The sequence below is a fragment of the Nicotiana attenuata genome, unplaced genomic scaffold (assembly GCF_001879085.1).
Source record: "Nicotiana attenuata strain UT unplaced genomic scaffold, NIATTr2, whole genome shotgun sequence".
NCBI lineage: Eukaryota > Viridiplantae > Streptophyta > Magnoliopsida > Solanales > Solanaceae > Nicotiana > Nicotiana attenuata.
The window spans coordinates 16,279-38,336 of NW_017675782.1; the positions used below are offsets into that span (position 1 = coordinate 16,279).

The window sequence follows — 22,058 nt, forward strand, 5'->3', positions numbered from 1 at the left end:
GCCTAGCAGTGGATTGCCCTTCCCAGTTTCCAGGTGGTGCACTCATCTTGATATTTTCCTAAGGTGTTAGCCACTTCAAGGATAACCTGCTCTGATACCAATTGATGTTTTAAGAGTCAATACCACAAAAGAGGGGGGGGGTGATTTGTGTGGTACCTAATTTTCGCTTAAGTTGTTTATGGAAAGACCTGGTTCTTCTAGGTGTTCCAACTACTACTGTTTGCGGAATAATAAATACAGAAAAAAAAGAACACAGAGATTTTTACGTGGAAAACACCTGGCTCAAAAGGTGAAAAAACCACGACCTACTACTCAGTAGGATTTTCCCAAACTTCCACTAAAATCACAGAGCCAAAACAACATTTACAAAACTCTTTGTAAACCTAAGGATTAACTCTAATCTCGTTGTAGCACACAGCCTCAACTGTTGCGACAACGTCAAGTTAGCTATAACTTGAACACTTTAGGTACCTAATACAATTGCTTCTATTAAAGCTGAAAGGTACAATTTTAAACCACCTACTACAATTGAACTAGAATAAAAGATAAACACAATGTAACTGGTTCTTCTATCTCGTTCAAGTAGCTTCAGGAGTGCACACTTAAATCACACATAAATTGCTTGCAAAATCGCCTTGCTCTTTTGCTCTCAATTTAGTTTTACTTCTGCGTATGTGCAATACCTGTAAAAGAGAACAATCACTGTCATTTAATAGGTTAGTAATCAGAGTTTGATTAGGACTCAATTGCTTCTCTTCTATCGTAGAAGAGTTCATGATGTTCTCAAACTCTAACACTATCTTCATCCTGGATTTGTTCTCTTCATATAAGGGGACTTTCTCCCCTTATCTAATATGCAACCTTTTCGATCAGATCAGAGATATTGCTGCTTGATCAGTAGTCCTTATCTCCTTCACGTGCATCTCACATGGATTGTGTGATCATGATTATGCTTCACAAGATGGACCTGGTCCATGACTGAGTTCTTTTGTCAATCTTCAAAACTTCACCTATTCTTGGACCAACAGTTTAGTCTTTTTTCAGAGAGATGAGAGACTGAGAGGGGTCTTTGGGGTTAGGGGGGTCTTGTTCCGACACTTTTATATTAATTGAATGGCCAGTTCCCAATCGTTAAATCATGGGAGATCAACGGCTGGGATTGAATCCATGAAAACGGTGTCATTTGGTTGGTGGGAGGCTGGACCGGGTAGGCTTTGGGCTTGGGTTTTTTGGGGCGAATCTAGGTAATTTTTGGGCTGGTTTGGGTATGGCTGGCCCAATTCAATTAAAAAGACTCCCTTTTTAATTACCTCTTAATTTTCTTTTTCTTTAATTAAAAATCCTAAAATTAAAATCCTAAATTATCTAAATTGTAAAATAAACCTAATTACAATAATTATAAAAATTACTTAATCCTAAATTAAAAGTGAAAAATTAATAATCTAAAAATAAAAGGAAAAGTGTAAAATGGGCTATTTTTTGTGATTTTTCATTTTTATCAAACAAATAATTACCAATTAATCCTAAAAAATGTAAAACAAAACCTAAATGCAATGCATGGTATTTTTGGCATTTTTCATGATTTTAATAAAATTAAATGTGCACAAGGATGCAAACAATTAATAAAATTCTACAAAAATTCCTAAAAATGGCAAATAATTAAGAAAACATTTAATTTCTTGGGATTTTATAGGAGTGTTTCATATAGGGCAAAAATCACATGATCACATCACTTTGTAACAGTAAGTCCCCCTGTCTGTTATAAATGAACTCTTTATTTCATCCATAGGATCCATTTTTATTTGATTATACCCTAAATATGCATCTAAAAAGCTCAATAATTCATGTCCTGCAGTAGCATCAATTAGTTGATCTATATGCGGTAATGAAAAAGAATCTTTAGGGCAGGCTTTGTTTAGATCAGTATAATCTAAGCAAGCTCGCCACTTACTATTCTTTTTTGGTACCACTACAGTACTAGCTAACCAATTTGGATACGTTACCTCGCGGATAGACCCAATTTTTAAAAGTTTCTGCACCTCATCTTGAATCACCTGATTCTTGAAGGAACCTTGCTTCCTTTTCTTTTGTTTGATAGGTGGGTATGATGGATCTTCATTTAATTTGTGAGTCATTACCTCCGGGGGTATACCTGTCATATCTGAATGTGACCAAGCAAAACAGTCTACGTTAGCTTTTGAAAATTCGGTCAACTTACATTTCATTTAGTGGCTGAGGTTGGTCCCGATGTAGACTTTTCTGTCAGGCCAGGGTGCAAATAATACTACAGCTTCTAATTCCTCGATCGTTGTTTTGATGTTTTCATTTTCTTCTGGTTCTTGAATGGTGTCAGGCCTCGAGTCTACATCTGTTCGCCCATGCTTAGTTGAGGTTTGCGTTGCAGCATCCTCAACTTGGTTCTGTGATTGCTATTTGTCTTCGCTTTTTGCACTTGTATCTGCTACGGAATTAATTCTTCGGGACGCTTGTTGGTCACCACGTATTTGTCGTATTCCCCATTGTGAAGGGAATTTGATAACTTGATGCAAAGTGGATGGAAGAACATCCATCTCATGAATCCATGGTCTACCGCGAATCATATTGTAAGCCATATCCATTTCTACTACTTGAAATTTGGTGTCTTTGTCTACTCCTTCTGTGAATGTGGTGAGTATTATCTCGCCTTTTGTCACGACGCTTGAGTTGTCAAAACCGGACAAGGTATGAGCCTTGGGTATCAACTTATCATCACCTTGAATCTCATTTACCACTCTTAACAGAATGAAATTCACGGAACTACCTGGATCAACTAAAACTCGTTTCACATTAGTGTCATGTACAAGTAAAGATATTACCAGTGCATCATTATGTGGGGTTATCATGCCATCTGCATCTGCATCATCAAATGTAATACTATCTTCTTCCAAAACCTGTCGAACCCGCTTCCCGTGTGTAACTGTTATTTTCGACACCTTCCTCGCTGCTATATATGTTACACCATTGATCTCTTCTCCTACACTTATGACATTAACCGTCCTTTTTGATGAAGGGGGTTTTGGGGGATCCTGCCTATTTTTTATATATGCCTGCTTTCCCTTTTCACTAAACAATTCAGTCAAATATCCTTGTTTCAATAAATGTTCTACTTCACCTTGCAGCAATCTATAATCCGTCGTTTTGTAACCGTGATCATTGTGAAACTCGCACCAAAAATCAGGATTTCGCCTGTTCGGATTTGATCTCATTTCTTTTGGCCAGCGTATCTTGTCTCACATGCTCCTTAAAACAACCACCAACTCAGATGTGCTAACATTAAAACTGTAACCGCCGATCTTTGCCTTTGAGTTTTTGTCATCATCTCTCGTCTCTCGCGTGTTTCGTTCTTTTTCAAACCTTGATTATGAACATGACTCTCTATCTCTTGATCTATGATTGTACCCTGGGTTTTCCTGTCTTAAACGTCAGTCTCTTCCTGCTGGTCCCATATAAGGCTCGTACCTGTTTTTTCCGGATATTTTTTCAGTTTTAGCTCGCCTTGAACTTACCCTTTCATCCCTTCGAGATTGAATGATGGTATCTTCTTCTATCCGCAGCTTCGTACTGTATCTGTTATAAACATCATTCCAAGTTGTTGCTGGAAATTCTCGTAGACTTTCCTTGAGTCTCCTCGTGGCTTCTGAACTTTTTTCATTTAGATTGCTGGCAAATGCCATAGCTGCCCAGTCATCTGGTACACGTGGCAACATCATCCTCTCACCTTGGAATCTGTCTACGAATTCCCTGAGCAGCTCTGTATCTCCTTGCTTTATTTTGAAAATGTCCTCCATTCTTTTCTCAACTTTTTGATCTCCCAAGTGCGCTTTGATGAATGAATCTGCAAGTTCAGCAAAAGAATCTATAGAATTTTCGGGTAAAATAGAATACCATGTTAATGCTCCCTTAGTGAGTGTTTCTCCGAATTTTTTGACCAGTACTGATTTAATTTCCTGCTTGGTCAAATCGTTGCCTTTTACACCGGCTATGAATGTAGTTACGTGATCCCGTGGATTAGTTGTTCCATCATATTTCGGAATATCGGGCATCTTGAATTTCTTCGAAATTGGTAGAGGAGCAGCACTTGGCTTCCAAAGTTGTTGTGAGTATTTGTCCATATCTATTCCCTTGATTATAGATGGCACTCCAGTTATTTGCTCTATGCGGTCACTCTACTTCTTGAGCTGTTTCTGCAAAGTTAGTACTAAATTTTGTAAATCAGAATTAACTGGGTTACCTGACCCTCCATCACGGGATTCGCTAGGAGTTCCTCCACTGCCCGAGTTAACGAGTCCTGAGCGAGGATTTTCCAAGGTGTTGTTGTTTAGAGTTGATGTTGGCGGCGCAACTGGCAGCTGGTTAGCGAAGGCCTCAAGAGAATTGCTGACTTGTTGAGCGATTAACTTTTTCAAACCTTCATTAATAGCCTCATCATTTTCAAACTGATCATTCACATTTGATCGAGATCCATCAGGAGTTCCTTCTCGAGATTGTCGAGGAGAATTTCGTGGGAAAGGGACCGGAGTTCCATCGCCTTGCAGATTCTCCTGGTGTTGATGGTCTCCTTGATTGTTGTCATTGGCGTTCGACATGATTGATTTGACGAAAAAGTCGATTTAGAAAGTAATAGATTATCAGATTCTCAGTAACGAAACCAATTTGTTTAACCAGAAAATAGGAATTTCGGTCAAAGCTAATATTTTAGAAGAACTCGGGTTATTGATAATTAAGAAAACTAGATTGAAACAATTAGACTTGCAATAAGAAAGCAATAAGAATGCGTAAAAGTAAATGTATTTCAGTCGTAGTTCGAACGTGTCTCTACAAGTGATATTTTCTTCCCTTTTATAGGAAACATCTTAATTTGACGCCTACTCTTATTAAAGATTGAGCATTAATGACTAATAATATCATTAATGTAACGTTACAATAGGTAATCCTAACTGTTGCGTGAAGATTATGTAATGTTTGGCTCATTGATTGAAGATCTTTGAATCTGCCCTTTATCCTGCCTTGGTTCATTCTGACCGTGTCTCTTCAACTCCTCAATTAGACTGAGGTTCCCGCATCAAATTGTCTCGTGGATATGTTGTTCCATTCCTCTTTGTTTCGTACCTCTTTGTAAATTTGCGACCAGCTGTCATGTTTCTATTGCTCCACATGAATCGCCTTGTCATCAAAAATATTACACGTGTGAAGTCTATTTTTTATCAATACAACGGGCAGTAAAAGAGCTAACTGAAGTAGTTCTAATATAATAATAGTTAGTTGTAGTTCCAGTTATATCTGTTGACATATTACAAGGAGTTAATATATGCAATAAAATTTAAGTGCTGGTAATTAAGTAGCTAATTTAAGTGCTGCATAGGGTAGCTGCTTCTATCAATAATCTCATCCACCTAATGAACACCAACAGCAAGTGGCGAATGTAGCCTTAGAGCTAGCTACAGATTCAATTGAGTTCAGCATTTTCACACGTAACATAAATATACATGTGAAAAATAACAAATGTTAAATTATGGACCCATAATTTTTAATATTACACTCATCAAATTATAATCTTGAATCCGCCTTTGCCAACAGTATGCACCACAACTTCTGGTATACCATATACTAGCTAGAATTTGAAGTAGTAATAAGTTTTGCACCATTTTCTACAACTTTATCTAATTACGGTTTTTCTTTAAAGAATTAATCTACATAGCTGCTCATCCAATCACTTAAACTAAGAAGAGCTGCAAGATCAATCTTATATGTATAATATGTGTAATTAACGTATAATTTATGTGTACCGACAAGAAAAAGTAAACGTCGCGGTTATTTGTATAACTCCTTTTTCTTTTAGGATATTTCCTATATACTGAACATTTATTTCTTGCCTGTCAGTCTTTCTTCATTATCAGCCATGGCAGTTATCTGTTAATGGATCTATAAAAATTGTAGAAATTAAACGACAATTAGTTTCCTTCCAAGGTTTAAAAAAAAAACAGTTTGTAAAATATCTTTTGTGGAGCATTTCTTCTCTCGATTTTTTGTCTAGGTATATGTCTCTGCTAAAATCGGCTGATTATCCATTTATTTTAGTACTAGTTGACAAAAAGAAGCAACACATCTTTTCTTTTTCTCTCTCTAAGTAGTGGCAGAGTCAGGATTTTCATCAAAGGGAATCAAAATATAAAAAAATAAACTCACCAAGAAGTCATGAAGGGGTGTCATTATATAGTATATATACATTTTTTTTAAATTATCGAGCTAAACAATGTAATCTTCCGACGAATGGGTGTCAGTTGACAGTACCCCTTGGATGCATGTGGCTCCGCCGCTAACTCTAGGGTGGTCCTTTTGAAATTAACAGTCTACCCTACTTATGTAGCATCATTAAATAACATAATTACACAAAATCAAAATACAAAACTGCCCGAACGGCCAGCTGATTAACAGTTAATTAGAAATAATTTGTTCATATGTTATGTAGTCTAAACATTTTTCTAATTAGATTGTTTTAAGCCTATCGCGTATATGTCACCAGGGGTTGGTTTCCCCTAGCTGTGTATGGAGATATCCAATAGTATTATGGATGGAACCTTCAATATTGCATTAATATCCTAAAAACCTAATTTTCCTCGCAACTCTCGACTGTAGAGCTCAGGTGAAGGTTTGGAACCCTAGTAGATAGTAGCATAATGGAATCAATTTACCGAGCTGACTTTTGTTTCAACACAAATAGTTTAACTCATCACTACTTCTTAAGGGCGTTAAGATTTTTCTTTTTCTTTTTTTACTACATTGTTATCTTGTGGTAGCATACACTCTAATCCGTACACTCTTCTCCTAACCACTTACTATCTCTTTATAATATTCATTTTCAAGCATAGTTGTAGCTGAAGTAAAAGACCCTTCCTTCCAATCAAATAACTTATTAATTATTTTGCAATCTTTCTATCAGGCAAAATATTTATACCATCCTGCTTACTTTTCTTGTTATATTTATTGATTTTCTGCAGGTTGATATTAAGAATATTAGAGCAAAATAATCATGAATTCAAGCAAGAAAAATGTCGATCAGACGAAGCCAGAAAGCACCAACAATGGCCAATTTTCATGAACTCCATCTAGTTCAAGACAACATTCATGGACAAGCTTTAACAATCCAAGAATCGTGCGCGTTTCGCGTTCATTTGGAGATAAAGATAGGCATAGTAAGGTCTGCACTATAAGAGGATTAAGAGACAGAAGAATTAGACTTTCAGTGTCTTCTGCACTTCAATTATATGATCTTCAAGATAGACTTGGATTAGGCCAACCTAGTAAAGTTGTAGACTGGTTACTTAATGTCACTAAACATGAAATAGATCAACTTCCACCATTGCAAATACCACCAAAATCCGATAATCAATTCCATCAAATAGATGATCATCAGTATTTTGATTCTTCTTTGATAGAAATATCCAAGGGAATTACTACTACAAATGAGCAAGAAAACCAAGAGAGTAATCAATCTTCTTTTTAGGCATGTTAAACAGCCCTATGCCCTTTAATTCCTATTATTATTATTCTGAGCCTAATACCTTCTCAATTGGAACAGAAGACTCCCAAAATAATGTATCACGCAATATTACAATGTCTTTTTCTTCAGGCTCTCTACTATATTTCCATCCAACTGCTACAACATTAACGCCATCCGCACATAGCCTACACATGATTTCTAACATGAACTATGATCAGACCAAGGGGTTTCGTTCACGAGAAGATACTGATCATCATTCTTGAAACTGCTGAATTAACAGCAAACATGGTACTGTTAAATTTATGATTCCCATGAGATACAGAAATACAGTAAGACATTTTATATATCCCTTGTTTGTTTAGACAGTTTAATCTCCTTAATTATCTGCATAAACTCCAATATTATTTTGCTGTTCTTTTTAACAATAAATTAAATGTGTTTAAATGATTACTTAGATTTGTATCTTCTTTTTTCTTTGCTGGGGTTGGAGACATTGGTCTGATTTCTTCCTTTTACCCCACTACAAGCTTTGGTTTGGGTAATTAAGGCGGAAATTGAGGTTCAGTCTGTCATACCCCCACTTAGTTTCGCCCAAGTTTTATCCTGGCCATGGATAGATCACTGTCTGAGTGTTTTTTGGGGTACGTATTAAAACTTCTTTTAGCGATCATATTTCCCTCTAGATTTGGATTTATCATTTATAATGGAAATGTCTTAGCATCGTTCTCAACAATTTTAAGACCACAAGTTACCTCATCTAGATTGAAACGGAGGGAGTAGTAAATTTGCTTGAAAACTTTTCGATCTCCAAGTGTTACCGATCTGAAAAATTCAAAGATATTAACCAACATCTTTAATTTATGGGACCTTGCTTTTGTGTAGCTTGTTGAATAAGGTACTAATTAATATACCCCCTCCGTTTTATCTTATGTGATTGTGTTTAACTAAGCTCAAAGCCTAATATGTTACTTTGTCTTATACAATGTTTACCTCGAAAATACGAGTAACAATTAAATTTGATTTGTGATTTTAAAGATACGTGATTAGATTCAATACCAATTAATAATCAAGAAATATGGAGTAGAAACGAAAGAAATAAGTTAATCAAACCAATATAACTCATCAGTAGTGACCTCGAGCTTAGTAACCTCGACGTGGGTTTAGAGCAATAAGAATAATTAAGCAAGAAAAGTAAAGTAAGAGCAGTGGAGCTAGGGGACAATTCTGATGAACAGTAGGCAAAAAGCAGAAAGTATATTCTTTTCTCAATGATAAGATGATTCTTACAAATGATTGGGGTCCCCTTTATATAATTGGGGAACCCTAAATAAGGTTCTATTTACAGTAAGGAATATTCTTGGTACAACTGTCTAACTGCCTAGTACGGAATCGTACAATCCTATTCCGGAATTTGCGCCATGATTTTGGGGACGTGGCAAGAATCTAGCTCATTCTATTGTAAATCCATGACGGTACTATTTCGGGGTCGAGCATACTCAGCCTTGGTACTCCTCGTACTCCTATCTCTCGAGCACTGCACTCTGGCTTCGAGCTTGAATCTGGTCCACCGAGCTCGAACTCGAACTTGCCCGGACTCGGGCCTAGGATGGACCCTCGAGCCTATAAATCGGAGGCATATGATTTTGACCGTATACAGATAGTCCTGTGTTTCTTAGAGTAAGATAATAAGAAACGATATGATCCTCGCTTTCCGGGAGTCTTTAACAATGACGTCATTTCCGTGATGCAGGCGCTCGAAGCGACTGAAATGTCCCGTCGGTCCACTTCCCAAAACATTGAATGCACGCCAGTACTGGTCGGCCATTAGCGCCGTCGAACCGTCATTGGCCTTCTATAAATATGAGGCTATTCCTTTGAGTAAAGAACTTTACTCTTTCATTACATTTTTCCCTTCTTCATCTCTTTCTCTAATCATCTGTTTCCACCGCCTCTTTAAGCGCTGGAAATGCCAGGTTCTTGTAAATACCACATTCCGACATAGTCTGTATTCTTTAGCTTAAGATCATGGCTAAAACTTCCAAAACGGTCCCCAAAACAGATAAAGCGTCGACTTCTTCTACCTCTCAGCCGGCCAAACCAGTGGTGTCGCCGACTCTTGAAAAAATCACCCCCGGTCCTTACGTAATTAAGAAGGATTTCAGTATAGAAAATCCCCCCGATATCCCGGGCCGATGCGAGCATGCATCTCGATATATTAGCCTAATATCGGAGAAGAACCTCGAAGTAATAAAGAGGGAATGTGGCTAGGGAGACGTGGTCCTAGTTCAGATCTCGAGCCCCGAGGAAAGCATTACTACCCATGTGGAGGATTTTTTAAGTGTTTACACTTACCCCTTCACTTTGGGTCCCCTTGATCCGGTGGTAATCGACTTCTGCAAAACATACGAAGTCACCCTCGGTCAGATTCACCCCTCCTTTTGGTGCATCGTGATCATGCTGCGCTACTTTTTCGAGCAGGCCGAGGGGCTGGAATTCACCCTCAACTACCTGATTCGATTATATTGGCCCCAGCTGTTTCGAGGGCTTATCAAGCTGCAACTTCGAACAACGAAAGCCTTCTTTGCCAGTAATGACGAAACCAAAGATCGAGGCTGGATGAGCCGGTTCGTCAGAGTAAGGACTTCGGATGTCATCCCCAGAGATAAAATGTCGTTCCCGGAGAGATGGAACTTTAATCGTAAGTGGAGTTCTTCTTCCCAGTACTTATTCATATTCAACTATCATGTCTCACAATGCCTTCACCCTTTCTGTAGCCACTGCCTGGGCATCTCACACGGTCCCTGACCTCGAGGATTGGGTCCGAAAATTAGCTGCTACCTCCTCCTACGATGAGCGGAAATGGCGTGAATTATCGAGGGGCAAGTGGGAGGCCAAATATCATGGTAAATTCTCTTCCCAAGTTTCTAATATTTTTCATTTGCTGGTGGCGTCAACTTATTTACGTTTACTTGTGCAGTCATCAGAGATGTATCCGAAATGAGGCCGGCTCCGCCCGGGGAAAAGACTGCGCCCTCGATCCCAAAATTGGGGAAAAACAATTAAAGAAAGAGGGCTTCGAAGCCCGAAGACTCCCAAGGTGAGGTGGTACCTGTACGAAAGCTGAGGAGAATTCGTGTGGACCTGGATTCAGCCACCCAATGCTTGGAGGATGAAGACAACGATGGTGGAGAATCGGCGCTGGTACCTCGAACCAGGAAACCCATCAAAGCCGTCAATGAACCCGATGCCTTGCCACTTGATGAAGGGAGTCCAAATAGAGACTCGGAAAAAACCCTCGAGTACCCCGAGATTGAGATAGTACCTCCTTTTTCAACAAATACACCTAAGGGAACAAGCGCTGAGAGGGCCAAAACTAGCCAGAGTGCCCCGAGCGAGGAGCTCGGGGCCATGACAATAGGTCATTCACTTTCTCTTCCAGCTTACTCCGAAGAGACTGTAAAGGATTCACGGGCTTTGCAAACACCTGATCCGAGGAAGATCCTCGAAGAAAACCCCTTTCGAGATTGCTTCACTGGGGTTGGCGATGTTGTCGACCTTAACGATGCGTCCACCCTCTTCGAGGAGGCTCAACGTCTCCTTTCTCAGGTAAATGTTGACTTTTATTGTCGTAACTTCCTCTTCATTCCTTTCCTTTGACTGACACTTCTTTACCTCGTGTATAGTCCATCGCCAAGCTTAGAGCTGAGCTGAGCCAATGTGAGGCCGAGCTCAGGAGGGTTTCAGATGAGGAGAAAACCTTGAGGCTCCTCTATGGTCAGAAGGAAGAGGAGATTAAGGACCTTCGAGCTGAGTTGGCCAAGGCTCGTAAAAACGAGACCGAGCTGGATGAGTAGGTAACTGTAATTTTAATAGAGTATGGTCTTCTTGGCCTTACTTCGGAGGCAAATACTTCGATGTCTCAGCTGCAGCAGAAGTTGGAGATGATTGGGCAGCTGTGAAGCGAGGTTGATCAAGTTAAGGCTAATTGCCATAGGTGGAAAAAGAACATAGATCAGCTCGCTGCCGATAAGGAAGTTGTTACCGTCCAACTGACCTCGGCTGAAACTCAACTTCGAGGTATTAAAGCAAAGGGTCTGGCCCAAGCCAGGAAAATCGAGGAGTTAGAGGCGAAGCTTGCTAGAGCCCGGGCTGAAGCTGCACAAGCTAAGGCTGAGGTTGAGAAGACGAAGGCCATGGCCAACAAGACCATTGCCGTGTACTTAAAAGATGTTGCGGTTGTTCAAGCGGAGTTGAGGGAGGCCTCCGACTGGGAAAAATGGAATAATGATTTGGCCAAGTGTCAAGGCCGGAGGGAGACTCTCGAGGAAATCCACGCCCGAGGGTTCGACCTTACTGAAGAGATAACCGAAGCAAGGGCGCGAGAAACCGATGCTAGGTTTCTTGTCTCTTCTGATGAAGAAGATGTTGTGAGCGGCTCCGAGGGCGGGGAAGGAGAGGAAGGTGTTCCCGAGGAAGAGGAGGCTTCCAAAGATAGAGCTGCCGAGGGTGCGTTTCCCGAGGAAGTTGCTTCCGGGGACGTAACCCCAAAATAGACTAGGTTCTCTTTTTTCTTTTTTGTGTAAGGGCCCCTCATGGGTGTTGTAAATATACTTTTGTAAAACATCCTTTGTGAATATAAAGAACCTTTTTGCTCTATCCTCAACTTGTGCTGAGTTTCATTTTCCTCTCATTTGTGGAATATTTCGATGATATAACTCAAATGATCAGTTTGAGTACTGGTTTGGACCCAGAACATAACAAGCCCTTAAGTTTTTATTGATCAATATAATACCCCTTAGGGTTTCGTTATTCTTCGAGCTAAGTTTGATTTGTTATGAGCTCGAGATGTCGGGACTCTTGAGCCCGAGTTGAGTGAGAGCAAGGTCTCGTACTCTATATATTTTGGCCCTTAGGCTCTTTTAGATCGGCCCTTAGGCTCTTTACATTGGGCCAATTCGGCCTCTAGGATGGCTATATAATTTTTCCCTCTTTTCGGCTAAAAGACTTAGTGAAAATTTTAATCATGCCTTAGCATTTTTTTTGTACCCGTTGGGTTTTTCGGAGGTTCGATGAATCGGAACCTTATCAATAGTTTGTTTGTGTAAACATAATCGAATACCTCTTGAGGTTTTTTCGAAGGCCGATGTTATCGAAGCCTTTAGATTATTCTAGGGCTGAATTTATCGAAGCCCTCATTGCTTTTGCCGAGGGTAGCCTGATTTAACAGGTTTTTTCAAAGTGTTTGAAGGCCTTTAATTTATGGCGGAAGTCGTACGTCTCCGAGCCGCATTATTTCGGCCGTAGCCTTTATATGACCGTAGTCTTTAGTATGGCCGTAGCATTTTATATGGCCGTAGCCTCTAATTTGGCCGTAGCCTTTGGGTGTGTCTTTTGGACTTGTTTCCCGATAACCTTTTGAACTTGTTCGAAAAGTTATTCCCCGAGTATATTGGCCTTGGCCTTTGCTTAGGGGGGATGCCTCTTTGAGGTCTTATGAGTTCGAGTTTGTGATGGCTCAGGAGAGCTGACTGTCGATGACAGTCGCCGAGTATCTCGGGGTTACATTCGTGCTTTGGCCCTTGAGCCGTTTCCCGTAGGATTATAAGTGTAGAGCTCGTATAATAGTAGACTTATTTGAGACACAAAGTGTTTTTGATATAAATAGGAAGCTTCTTCAAATAATTGATACATGCGTACATGTTGCCGTTGAGGCTCGACTATTCTATACGGACATGGTTCATCTGACCGTTTGGCCCATTACAAAGTTTTCTTATCGAGGTCCTCTTAGGCGTGAAGTATTTTCCATGAAAATATGACCTCCGAGGGTGATGCCCCCAGTATTCGAGGTTTATTGAAAAGAAGCCTTGGATACTGTTGAGTCCTCCTTAGGTAGCATATAGTTGTTGCCTCGTTAAAAACCTCGTCGGGAAAAACCATTTTGGGACAAAATCCGATCTAAGGGAAAAAGAGTGCAGCGCATCTTTAAAACCTAAGGCCTTCGTGCAAATAGGGTGTCTTCGAGAGCTTCGATCGAAAATATGCAATGAGTTAGTTTTAAACTCAAACGGACAAAAAGGATATAGCTATACCTTAGCAGTAGTACCGTTTGAGTAATGATACGTTCCAATTGTTTGGTAGTTTATCACCTTCCATTGTGCCAAGTTTGTAGGATCCTTTGCCGACAACCCCGAGGACTCGGTACGGTGCTTCCCAATTCGGGCCTAATTTCCCTTCATTTGGGTCTCGAGTATTAAGGGTAACTTTCCATAGAACTAAGTCCCCGATTCTTAAATGTTAGAGATTGGTCCTTCTATTGTAATACCTTTCCATCCTTTGCTTTTGTGCGGCCAACCGAACAAGGCTTGCTTCTCATTTTTCATCTAGCATATCGAGGCTAGTGTTCATGGCCTAGTGATTTGACTCCTCCAATGTGTGTCGAAACCTAGTGCTGGGTTCTCCGACTTCGATAGGGATGAGGGCCTCGGATCCATACACTAAAGAGAACGGGGTATCCCCCGTGCTGGACTTCGATGTTGTTCGATATGCCCAAAGGACCTCGGGTAGAACTTCTCTCCATTTCTCTTTTGCATCGTCCAACCTTTTCTTTAGGTTTTGAATGATAGTTTTGATTGTTGACTCGGCATGTCCATTTCTAGTTGGGTGGTACGGTGCCGATAATATCCTCTTTATTTTATATGCTTCGAGGAACTCCGTCACCTTGTTGCCGATAAATTGCTTTCCGTTATCGCACACAATCTCGGCAAGTATCCCGAATCAGAATATGATATGGTCCCAGATGAAGTTAATAACTTCTTTTTCTCGGACATTCTCGAAAGCTTGTGCTTCCACCCACTTAGAAAAATAATCAGTCATAAATAAAATAAACATAGCTTTACCTGGGGCCGTCGGCAGAGGGCCAACTATATCCATTCCCCATTTCATGAAAGGCCACGGGGATAAGACCGAATGGTGTTGTTCTCCGGGCTGATGGATCATCGGTGCAAATCATTGACACTTATCACATTTTTGACAAATTCTTTGGTATCCTTTTCCATGTTATCCTAGTAGTAACCTGCTCTGATGATTTTGCGAATCAAAGACTCGGCGCCAGAGTGATTCCCACAGGTGCATTCATGAATCTCTCGAAGAACACAATCGGTGTCCCCCGGCCCCAAACATACCACCAATGGTCCATCGAACGTTTTTCTGTATAATGTTCCATCCCCGTCTAGGGCGAACCAAGTAGCCTTGGTTCGTAGAGCCCTCGATTCTTCATGATCCGATGGGAGTTTTCCATTCTTCAAATAGTCAATATACTTGTTCCTCTAGTCCCACGTCAAACTTGTCGAATTTATTTCGGTGTGACCCTCTTCAACCACAGACTTCGATAACTGGACGACAGTCCCTAGGATGATGTCATTTTCTTCAATCGAAGATCCTATATTGGCGAGTGCATCGGCATCGCTATTTTGTTCTCGAGGCACATGTTCCAGCGTCCACTCTTTGAAGTGGTGCAAAGTTACTGTAGTTTTTCCAACTTCTGTTGCATTCTATCCTCTCGAACTTCAAAACTTTTGTTTACTTGGTTTACCACTGATAGAGAGTCGCACTTAGCTTGGATGACATGCTCCCAAGCTTTTAGCTAGCTCGAGACCTGCAATCATGGCCTCATACTCGGCCTCGTTGTTAGTCATTCTAGCAGTTTTAATAGATTGTCTAATGGTATCACCCGTGGGTGGCTTCAAAATAATGCCAAGCCCGGACCCCTTCACATTCGAGGCACCGTCTATGAAAAGGGTCCATACCCCCGATGATGTACCTGAACTTAGCAAGAGTTCCTTCTCCACTTCGGGTACAAGGGTCGGCGTGAAATCGGCCACGAAGTCAGTTAAGATCTGCGACTTGATGGTTGTTCGAGGTTAATATTCGATATTGTACCCACTAAGTTCGACGGCCCATTTGGCCAATCGGCCCGATAGATCGGGCTTATGCAAAATATTTCGAAGTTGGTAAGTGGTTAATACACATATATGATGACATTGAAAATATGGTTTTAGCTTTCTAGATGCGCTTATTAATGCAAGTGCTAATTTCTCCAAGTGAGGGTACCTAGTTTCAGCATCCCCTAGAGTTCGGCTTACGTAATAAACAGGAAATTGCGTACCTTGCTCTTCTCAAACTAGTACCCCACTCACCGCTATCTCTGGCACAGCCAAATATAGGTAAAGTTTTTCGTCTTCCTTCGGGGTATGAAGCAAAGGCGGGCTCGATAAGTATCGCTTTAGTTCCTTCAGGGAATGTTGGCACTCCGGGGTCCATGCAAAACCCTTTTTCTTTTTGAGCAGGGAGAAGAAACGGTGATTTTGATCGGACGACCTCAAAATGAACCGACCCTAAGCAGCTATTCGCCCTGTTAGCCTTTGTATGGCCTTCATGATGTCCACGATCGTGATATCCTCGATGGCCTTGATCTTATCGGGGTTAATCTCGATACCCCGATTCGACACCATGAAGCCGAGGAACTTACTCGAGCCGACTCTGAAGGCACACTTCTCCGGGTTAAGCTTCATGTTGTATTTCCTCAAGATTTTTGAATGTTTCCTGCAAATGAGCTAAATGGTCCTTTGCGCATAGGGACTTAACCAACATATCATCAATATAAACTTCCATTATTTTACCTATTTGTTCGTCGAACATTTTGTTGACTAGGCATTGGTATGTAGCTCTTGCATTTTTTAGCCCGAAAGGCATTACGTTGTAACAATAAGTTCCAAATTTGGTAATAAATGAAATATTTTCCTGTTTCTCCGGGTTCATCTGAATTTGATTGTACCCGGAGTAGGCATCGAGAAAAGTCAAGGTCTCGTGTCCAGCCGTGGCATCGACCATTCGATCGATGTTTGGCAATGGAAAAGAATCTTTCGGACATGCTTTGTTCAAGTCCTTATAGTCTACACACATTCTAAGTTTGTTTCCTTTTTTAGGAACTACAACTACGTTGGCTAACCATTTTGGGTACTTTACCTCCCGAATGGATCCTATTTTAAGAAGTTTGGTTACCTCGTCCTTTATGAAAGCATGCTTTACCTCGGACTGAGGCCTCTTTTTTTGCTTCACCGATTTGAACCTGGGATCGGTGCTTAGCCGATGTGTGGTGATTTTCGGTAGAATCCCTGTCATATCTAAATGGGACCAGGCAAAGCAATCCATATTATCAATAAGAAATTGAATGAGTTTTTTCCTGAGTTCGGGGGTCAATCCCGTTCCCGTGTATACCTTTCTCTCAGGCATGTATTCGATAAGTATGAACTGCTCCAGTTCCTCGACAGTTGACTTGGTTGCATCCAACTCTTCGGGAACGACGAAGGTTCGAGGAGTGAGGAGATCCTCTTCTTCGTCTTTGATTACCTGTTGTTCCGACTTCATCGAGATTGGGGGCTGTGATCGCTATTTAGCCGCCTGCTTACCTTTGGTGATTGATTTCTCCGAGGTCAAAGGCTCTAGTATCAGCACCACTTCCTCGATGGCAAACATCTCTTTTGCAGCATGTTGCTCTCCATAGACTATTTTTCCTCCTTCTTCGGTTGGGAACTTCGTCATCTGGTGAAGAGTTGAAGGCACTGCCCTCATGTTGTGTATCCATGGTCTCCCGAGGTGTGCATTATACCTCATGTCACCCTCGATGACATGGAATCTAGTGTCTTGTATGGTCCCAGCTACGTTTACTAGCAAGATAATTTCTCTCTTTTTGTTTCACTTGCCTTGTTGAAGCCATTTAGGACCCGGGATGCAGGTACAATCTGATCTTGTAGACCGAGTTGCTCCACGACCCTCGATCTGATTATGTTCGCTGAGCTACCTGGATCCACCTAAACATGTTTAATTTGAATTTTATTTAAAAGGATAGAGATTACCAGGGTGTCGTTGTGGGGCTTAGATATGCCTTCTTCTTCTTCGTTACAGAATGATAAGACGTCCTCGGGCACATAGCTCCGATTCCATTTTTCCCTTGTAATTGACACCTTGGTGCGTTTGAATACAGGTGTTGAGGGACATCGACTCCGCCAATGATCATATGGATTACATGTTATGGTTCTTCTTGCTCATTTTTCCTTGCATCTCTCTCCCTAAAGTGATTCTTAGCCCGATCACTTAGGAATTCTCGAAGGTGGCCCTCGTTGAACAACCGAGCCACTTCTTCCCTTAGCTGCCTACAATCTTCTGTTCTATGACCATGTATTCCATGATACTTGCACATCAAGTTCGGGTTCCTCTGAGAAGGATCGGTCTGTATAGGTCTGGGCCACTTGGTGTCTTTAATTCTCCCAATAGCTGAGACGATCCCTGACGCATCTATGCTGAAGTTGTACTCCGATAATCGAGGTGCCTCTGCGGGATCGGTATGCTTATCGAATCCGCTTTTACTCATGAGTCCCCAAGAAATTTGACCTCGATCGTCTCTCCGATCATTTCGAGGAGTGTTCCGACCTGAACCGTTGTTCCTTCGATTGACATACGGTTGATACCGTTCCTTGTTCGATCTCGATTCTTTGTTTGTATCCCTCGGGGGCTTGACCGCGAACCTGTTAGGATGAACCGAACCCGAGGGGGCTCCCAACTGATCGTCCTCGACCCTGATTTTTGATTGATAATAGTTGTGCACATCTGACCACGTCACAGCTGGATACTCGATCAAGTTCTGCTTTAATTTTCGAGACGCAATCGAGCTCCTTTCATTCAAACCCCACATAGGCTTGTACTGCCCAGTCATCGGAGACTGGTGGTAACTCCATTCTTTCCATCTGAAACCTGGACACGAACTCCCTTAACATCTATCGTTCCTTTGTTTTATTTTGAAGACGTACGATTTTCTCGTGGCCACCTTTATGGCCCCGGCGTGTGCTTTCACAAAGACATCTTCTAACATAGCAAACGAGTCAATAGACTTAGGAGCTAAGTTGTGATACCAGATCATAGCTCCTTTCGACAATGTTTCTCCAAACTTCTTCAACAAGACTGATTCGATCTCATCGTCATTCAAATCATTTCATTTGATTCCGCAAGTGTACGAAGTAATATGCTCGTTGGGGTCGGTTGTTCCATTATATTTAGGTATATCAGGCATGCGAAACTTTTTGGGAATGCGCATCGGAGACGCACTTTGAGGGAATGGTTTTTGTATAAATTTTTTGGAATCTAATCCTTTCAGAATTGGAGGTGCCCCCGGTATCTGGTCTACACGGGAGTTATAAGTCTCCACCTTCTTATCATTGTCTTTGATTTTCTTTTCCCTGGACTCGATCCTCTTAGTGAGCTCTTCGAGTATCTTCATAATCGTGGGGTCAGTCCCCGAGCCACTTTCATCTGGTCTTTCTAGCGCTGGTTTAGTACGTCGAGAGTTTAGTGGTTCGGCAGTATTTGGAGTTTTATTCTGACTCTGAAGTTGAGCGATGGCGATTTGCCGAGCCTGCAGCATCTCAAATATCACTTGGAGGCTGACTCCTCCATCTCCTGTTTCTGGTGTTCCTTGGTCCCCTGGTTGGGCTTCCCTGCGTACACTCCCTTCGGGGCCTGCACCTAAGTTGGTGTTTATAGCAATGTGTGAACTAACATCAACTGGTTCCATGTTTGACACTTCCACAGGGTTTATCGGTGGTACACCGACTCCTACATTGTTGTTTTCACCAAGACCTTCGTTGTCATGAACAGGTGCCTTTGTGAGCTAGACATGTTTCAGCCTGAGAATCAAAAATTTTTGACAAGAAAAAGTGTAAAAATAACGTGTGTAATGAGAATCAGTAAAGAAACAATCACCATTATTTTTAGCCCCGGGTGCCAAACTGTTTACCTCGAAAATACGAGTAACAATTAAATTTGATTTTTGGTTTTAAAGATACTTGATTAGATTCAATACCAATTAATAATCAAGAAATATGAAGTAGAAATGAAAGAAATAAGTGAATCAAACCAATATAACTCAGCAGTAGTGACCTCGAGCTTAGTGACCTCGAGGCGGGCTTAGAGCAATAAGAATAATTAAGCAAGAAAAGTAAAGTAAGAGCAGTATAGCTAAGGGACAATTCTGATGAACAGTAGGCAAAAAGCAGAAAGTATATTCTTTTCTCAATGATTAGATGGTTCTTACAAATGATTGGGATCCCCTTTATATAGTAGGGGAACCCTAAATAAGGTATATTTCTATTTACAGTAAGAAATATTCTTGGTATAGGTGTCTAACCGCCTAGTACGGAATCGTACAATCCTATTCCCGGATTTGCGCCATGATTTTTGGGACGTGGCAAGAATCTAGCTCATTCTGTTGTAAATCCATAACGGTACTATTTCGGGGTCGAGCATACTTAGCTTTGGTACTCCTCGTACTCCTATCTCTCGAGCACTGCGCTCTATCTTCGAGCTCGAATCTGGTCCACTGGGCTCGAACTCGAACTTGCCCGGACTCGGGCCTAGGATGGATCCTCGAGCCTATAAATCGGAGGCATATGATTTTGATCGTATACAATATTCCTTCTGTCTCATTTGATGATAATTGTTATGGTATTTGATTGGATATAGAGTTTAACAAGGTTTTTTAAAAAAAAAACTTACACATTCGTCTAGCTATAAATCATCTATTTAGGATAAAAATATATCATTATTTTATTATATCTATTAAAATTATGTTATATTGTTCATATAAAATATATCATTATTTTTTTAATAGACTAAAAAAGCAAAAGTGTTACATACAGAAGCATATATATCTCCCATCCATATTTCCGCGCGACTAGCTGTCAACTACCTAACTTCATAGCAAAATAAAAGTATGCATTTATAGATGTATGCATGTATGACTCCTACGTCCTTTATACGGCCACCACTTTTGTCAACAGCATCACTATTAATCACTTGCTCTTTAAGTTGTGGCCTAAAAAAGATAACATACTGTCTCTGCTGTCATGTCATCGTGTTTGATTGTATTAGACTCAGGTGCCAATGTATAATAGTGGCGTTCAATTCATTTGAACACAATATAAAAATTTACTAATATTGTACCAATGGCAGGTCTGAACGCATAGGTTCAATCTGAAAAAAATCATAAGTTTGAAAGTACAACGAATACAACGCGAAAAACCTTAAAAATTAGTTAAACCTTAAAAATCATAAGAGTGCATCTATATTTGCTATCAGCATGTCACCAGTCACTATATCCAAGAAAATTCTAAAGAATGGTAGTTGCAATAACTTCAAGTTGGGGCTAAGGTTCCTTTTTATGAGGTGACAACAGATTTTTGTGGTGCAAGCAAAAGAAAAACAAAGTAATTTAGAGGCCGTTTGGACATAAGTTTTTATTTTGTTTTTTTTTTTGTTTTTTTTTTTTACGTTTTTCGAAATCAGTGTTTGGCCATAAAATTTTCAATTTTCACTTGAATATGAATTTTGGAATTTTGCGAAAATTTGGAAAACTCCAAGAAGTTATTTTTCAAAATATTTACTCAGATCACTAACAAAACTTGAAAAACTATCCAAAATTATATTTGTGTCCAAACACAACTCTAATTTCAAATACCATTTTTACTTGAAAAAAAATTTATTTTTTTTCCCGAAAATTTACAATTCTTATGTCCAAACGCCCACTTAGTAGTACACGGTATGTTAACACAAGCAATTTATAAAAGAATAGCCCCCGGCGAGGATCGAACTCGCGACCTTTCGCTTACGAAGCGAACGCACTACCACTATGCTACGGAGGCCTTTCCTGCTGTTATTAGTCAACAACTAATATTACCTAAAGAAAGGAGAAATAATCCAACGAGGCTAAACCAAAGGCAGATCCAAATTTAAACTAGTGTTCTTTTCTGACTTTTTGTTGATTGTTAAATTTTTTCTAAAGCACTTGCAAAATTTATAACCAAACCTCATATTTTTCGAGTAACTTTTTGGGTGAAATTTACGAAATACTTAGCAAAATTAATGTCTCTTCGCATAATATGAATTTCAAATTATGTGTCACGCTTATTTCCAGTTCATGGATGGGATATGCAATAGGGAATATCAAATCTGAAGAGTTAGTTGGCAGTTGCTATTATTATGGAAGAATTGCAGTTGACATTTTAATTAGCACTAGTTTCTCGGCATGTGCGTTGCACGTGAATACCGATTCATGTAGTACATAATTTTTTAAAATAATATCAACTAATATTAAACAACAATTTGAATAAATAATTACTCATGAAATAATAAAGTACAAGTTTCTATGAATGATCAATACGTATAGTAGAATTTTATGTCGAGATCAAGATGATTGGATCTCGTTTGAACCTACGTATTAGATGAACAATCAAAGTTTAATTAGATTATGTAATTTTATTTTATTTTTCCTATTTCGATTTGGAGAGGTACAAACATGTAAAGAAGAGGATAAAACCATCAAAAACACATCCTTTAATCTTTTCTCCAATTTCAACATTCTTTGTTCGAGTTATTTTCGGCGCAAAGAAAACCTACCATTCCATAAGAG

General features: G+C 40.1%; 1 non-coding gene across 1 annotated transcript; it reads right to left on the reverse strand.

Moving 5' to 3' along the window:
* Nucleotides 1-21,219: 21,219 nt before the first annotated feature.
* TRNAT-CGU lies at nucleotides 21,220-21,291 on the reverse strand. The gene has a single exon. It is a non-coding gene; the product is annotated as a tRNA-Thr (tRNA).
* Between the last annotated feature and the right edge of the window lie 767 nt (nucleotides 21,292-22,058).